This window comes from Nanorana parkeri, unplaced genomic scaffold (assembly GCF_000935625.1).
Source record: "Nanorana parkeri isolate BGI_ZX_2015 unplaced genomic scaffold, ASM93562v1 scaffold1357, whole genome shotgun sequence".
In the NCBI taxonomy this organism is placed as follows: domain Eukaryota; kingdom Metazoa; phylum Chordata; class Amphibia; order Anura; family Dicroglossidae; genus Nanorana; species Nanorana parkeri.
This window is the reverse complement of record NW_017307625.1, coordinates 72,901-78,975: the sequence shown is the minus strand read 5'-3', so window position 1 is coordinate 78,975 and position 6,075 is coordinate 72,901.

Genomic DNA, 6,075 nt, shown 5'->3' with positions numbered 1-6,075 from the left:
ATGATGAGATTATCTCCTGAGTGTCTATCATATGTTGATTCACTTAGCTACATCTAGTGTCAAGCTAAGTTAATCCCATTGTTAACCCAATCACACAAATGGAAAAATAGACTTGACTAACAGACTAACAAGGTAAATGGGAGTCTTACTCCAGACTTAACCCCTTTTGGTGTTGCTGGATTCACACCCTGTACCTATAATGGGCACAATGTAATGTCAGGGGAAATATGCAGTATATCCACGCCACACAAAACCTGTGATAACAGTTCCTTGTAACCCCAAGAGATCTGAGGGGGTCTCCATAGTTGCATAGTCAGTAGGAAGGAGGCTAACCCCCAGGCTCCCCCAACAGCCCCAGTGATGGTTCAGTCCATCACACCTACCTCCTAGACTAAGATTGCTAGACTTACATTCATGTAAATATCTACCTGTGTGATAGTCTTTATGTACTTAGCGGAGTGTATGCATGTTGTCTCACACAGCGCTGCCTGCTGTTACATTAAAGTCTTTAAGCAGCTAGTGGAACCATTCATGATATTTGACAGCTTAGTCCATCTGCTTTCTCTTATCCTGTTACCAGCAAGCATTAAAGAAACTCGGTACATAGTTCTCAGTACCTCTGTTCCTTCTCATCCTGCTGTGACCAGTCAGTATCAAATTCCATAACAATCTTTTACAGATTTGCCTCCTGCTAAAAATACTATTACTAACAACTTTACCTTAAATAAATGGATATATTGGCACCAGTGGTCTCCCAAAAGTAAGTAATTATGTGGAATGCTTATGTGAAACACTTACCTGCTTCCCGTGGGTTAACCACTCTTAAGGAACTAGTAAAGGGGACGTTTAAACCACTTCACCATGCTGTAGAGGTAACGCAGACAAGGAGCTAAAAGACAAGGTGCTCCCAACAAAAATACAGTAGGTGCTATAAAGCTTAAAAAAACAATTTTTAAAAAAAATATACTTCCTCCAGCTTCTGCCTGAAGTATCTAAGCAAGAATGATATCACTTACCTTTGTGTCATGATCCTGGGCATGATGAGGGTCCAAAAACAAAAAATCTCAAGAAGATGCCCCAGCAATTCATTATAATAATACTGCACTATGATGGAACCATGGTTAATTTCCTACTCTCAGATTGGTTAATTACTCATTCTATAGCTATTGCAATGTATTTTAAAATATTTCTATTGTATTATTCTTATTGTAAAAAATAATGTAATGACATTTGACAGCATAGGAATATGCTGCAATTCCCTTCATTTATACTCAAAAGTGAGTGCTAGGTAAGTGAGTCTACTCCCCACAAATATTTGAAAATTCCCAGTGTTGTAATCTGAAACATCTCATTGCAAAGTTTTAAGAAAAAATTCAGTCATATCACTTTTACTATATGTAGGAGGATGAAAAAAGCGTCTCACATTTTAATTTAAGTGAATATGTTAAGACAACACAACATTAAATTTAATTTAAATCCCTTTCAGTGAAGAACATTATCATGGGTTCAGCATGGGCCTTGTAAATCAATAGAAAGTGTGAGCTCCACTCTAGGGATTAGGTTTAGATTCACCACTACCATGGGTTCGAGGCAAATCATGAGTTTTTGCAATTCATGAGCGAATGTGTGAATTACCCATAGTAACCATTATGCACTACCTGGTCTTTAAATTTAGTTCAGCTGGCTTAAAAAGGCTAATACTTTTTATACATAGCCTCCTCCCTCCTCCTGCAAGCACTCAAAACCAGAGTAGCAATTAAGATCCACAGGACAAGAATACCGGTTTATAAAGGCTAGAATTAACTTTTTGTTCAGGCAGTTGTACTGAAGGTGTATTGTTTAAAATACCCATATGTGCAATGGCATGCTTGGCCACTTGCTGACTTGCAGAATCTACAGGCAGCTTAACCCTGCAATAGGACACAGGAGTTGAATCTAATGCAATTTTAATTCAGATAAGGGCATTACAAATGCTTTTTTTCCAGTTTTAATAAGAAGATAATGACTTTCCTGTCCCTGATGTAAAAGTGGAACTAACTTGAGATGCAGAATGAGGAACAGAGAGTGCCTAGCTAGCGACTGCATTAACTAGCACCAAACAGCAGGGGGAACAGGGAACATAACAAGGGCACATACATAAACAGGGTGGTGTGACAGCACAAGAGGCTATTGCTAAGTTTCCTTTTGATCTTCCAGGCTTCTGAGAGCAGATTGTCCTGGCCTGGCTTCTACACCCGTGTAAGGTTTGGTGCTCAGACCAGGTCAGATAGTATTTGATGCTAGAAAAGCTAGATGTTGTAATTATGAGTAGGAATGCCTCTTTGGGCAAGTGAAACCTGAGAGCCAGTGGGGTTGATTTACTAACCTTATAAAGACACCATGAACGTGTATACACCTCTGTAGTGTGTTCCCTCCCAGCATGATCTATGGGAGGAATCAAAACACCTTTGTAGTGTGTACACACCCAGCAGGTGTGTTGTGCAAAGCCCTGCAATGAATTGCAAGGTAATGTGGTGTAAATTAGCTCTATGTTATGTTGCTTGCGTTGATGAATGCAGGAATGTAAATGCATTAGCTAACCATTTTTGTCTAAACTGTGAAGCAGCATTATATATGCATCATGTGCATGATTTTTCCATATATGGCATTAGTGGAAATATGCTTTTAGAGACTTTTTGGTTGATAAATACGTTTTGCTGTGCGAAAATCACACACACCTGGTGCGTTCGTGTGTTTAGGTTAGTAAATCACCCCCAGTGAGTCACAGGTGGTTGTTGGTGTATCAAAATGAGCTACTTTGTGTTGTTTTCTACAGTGGGAAGGTTGGTCACTTTCAAGACATAGATAGTTGGTGCATCCTTTTTATAGGCAAATCCCCTAAATGTTGCACCACAGTACTAATTATCAGTAATCATTTTCTATAACTCAGTGAGTCAGCATAGAGACTCTCTGCTTCTACAAACACAATGAGTAGTGCAAATCTAGTTTACACTGTAACATCACTTGTACTGTTGTACTAGTTATGTTGCTCACTGCATCTTTATCCTGAACACGACTGACTCTTGGTAAAGCTTTCAAGATTTGTGTCTGGACTCAGTTCCATTTCTTAAAATTTGCCAACACCAGCATTTGTGCTTGGACCCAAAGAGTGAACTGAATTCACTCTTGGGGCAGGCAGAAAAAAAGAGGGCTTTTCAGTCTTAAAGTGGGCTTATAACTTTTTTCATTATTTTTTTTTGTTTGGTAACATGGTGACAGGTAGTCTTTATGAAGACATCAGAGGTCTGTTAAAATATGATACCTTCTCTGTGTCCATTAAGGACAGTCTCTGATCAGTACCTGAGGTGGCTCATGACACTTGGGGTTTTCATGAGCTGTAAGCCATAATCATCACAATTATGACAAATCACGGCTTGAATTATCTTGCTTTGCATGTAATGAGTCTATCTCATATATTAGTTTCACCTTTTAAGTTGCATTAGTGAAATAAATGAACTTTGCACAATATTCTAATTATTCGAGTTTCACCTGTATATATGGTGGTCAGTACTAGAATAAAACTGACCAACAGCAGTCAGTAGTGCATTCTGCTTCAATGTTATTTATTTAATTACTGTATGTTTCAAAGGTATTTATCTATTTGCATTGTGTGTTCTGATGGCTTAGCTGTAAACATCTATTTGTATATACGTGCAGTAGGAAAAGCTTTTAGTTCTCAGTTTTTTTTCCATGCCGAAAAGTATTAACTGAGCAAATAGAGCCATGTGAATGTCAGGCCATGTCCAGGAGGGAGTTTCATTAAATTGTCATGCGTAATATCAAAAGAACAAGATAATATTATTTTTGTTACACCTTCAGAGAAAAATGTGTTGAAATTGGCTGACACACCAAATTCTGCAGCAATTAAAGCAATACCATGTCCTTCTATGATATGTGTCACTTAAATAGCAACATTTTAAGATACACTGCATATGCATTTGTATAATAGTAGATACAACCTTTAGAAAATTGTATTTAAGGGGCTTTAAAAGTCATAATGAATAAAGTATATTTAAAATTACTTCAAAGCATGCCTTACAAAAATATTCTTAAGGGCCTGTTCACACTAGCAAACCAGATAAAACACTCAATTTTGGTGGATGGGCTAGCGGGTTCTGACAGGATTGATGGACATGCAGTGTGATGCACTGCAGTGTGATATGTCTGTGCTTTACACTGTTTGCGTTCTTCTTATTTTTTTTATTTATTTGATTGTAGAAAGTCCATTCAGGTCCCCGCGCAACAGCGCAGTGTACTATGCTGTAGTGCAGTGACATGCACCACATGTCACATCCACATTGTGAATGAGGCACATAGAAAACAAATGTTTTCTATGTGGCCTAGTGTCAACTGGCATTCTTCAGTTGCTGAAAAATGGCAGTCACCAAATATTGTATGAACAGACCCTAACTCATAATAACATATACTGAATGCTATTGTCGTTTTTTAATTCCTCTAATTTCAAGGATATGTTTTTTCAAATATCTGTGGTTGTTGCAAACTGGCCTGTTTTAGAAATTATCAGTTAGTAGCTAAATGAGGGAAAAACAACCTTTGATCTGCTGGGTGTTGTTGAAAACTGTTTGTATTGCTGGATTGTTAGGGACAGCTGTATATATCCATCCTGTAAAGCAAGGAAAAGTGTGTAGGACTGTGCTGTATTTAGATATCAGGTTTACCTAGGTTTACCTAAATCATGATGCCCTGTAGCCCAATATTTCTCCACCTCTCTAATCGAATTTAGCCACAAAGAAGTAAAGCAGAGGGAAGAAATTTAGAGGTTTTCAAAGTATGTAAATGTTCCTCATCAGTTCCCTCTCTAACCCTTCTACCCTTATCAGTGGTCCACAGGTGCCATTATGGTAGCATACTGTATAAGTATGCCACTGCCAAACCTTACAAATGTGATAGCATATTTTGTGACCTTATTTGTTTTGTAATGGTATTTTCCAATATTTTTTCAAAGCTGACATTATGTTTATAGCTCACCAGATATTGTGAATGGCTGGATCTGCCCAACTAAAAACAGCATATTTTAACTTATATTCTAAGACTGCCAAGTAGTTTATACCTGTCCCCTCTTGTTTTGTGGTGCATAGATCTGTCAGAAATATATGTGCCTTGCTGGCAGCAGACATCTGTAATTATCCATTGCATAAAGGAATGGGGTAAACTGTCAGCCTTTTCTTCTAATCTAAACCACTACACATTAAAATCTATATCTCCTACTATCATGTTTCCATTTCTTTGTCTTGGACTTCATAACCTACATTTCCCCTCATCTTCACCCTTGAATGAATCAGAGTTGCCTGTAGTTCATGTCATAACCTTGCACATACAGCAGACAAATCCAATAAATGTAAAGCCAAAAGAAAATGAATCAGTGACTTCACAGGTGGTATTCAATCAGCATATGTGTATTACATTCCAAGACCACCTGATGGAGCTTGCCCTAGATACAAATCAATTATATTTACAGCTGAACTGAAGATGTCAAAAACATCAGTGCTTTCATGCAATTTAACCAACTTCCAGTAAAGACTAAAAAACATGTCAGACTTTTTTTTTTTTTTTACAAAATGCACATTGATTAGTACTAAACTATAAAACTTATACTTAGCAAAGTTCTGGATATACATTAGGGATGCACAGATACTTTTCGAGTACCAGTGCAGATACTTGGCATTTTCATGAGAACTGCCAGGGTGGCAGCGGTTGCAGCTGGGACCTGGCTCTGGCGCTCCACCACTCTCCTGAAATCATTAGTCTGTATTGTTTTAGAAAAACTGTCACATGACAATAAACAAAAATGTATCAGTACTCGTACTTGTAAGTACTCGGCAAGTACCAATACTCGTACTCGCAAAACTGGTATCTGTGCATCCCTTTATTTATATTTATAAAAACAAAATCATACATTAAAACAGAGATGTACTAATTTCGGGAGCTCCGTGTGCTCCTTACAAATGACAGCCGCCTCCTAATTTTTGAATTTTTCTCTAGTGTAGTCGTGGAGCTCAAAAGTATCGGTACATG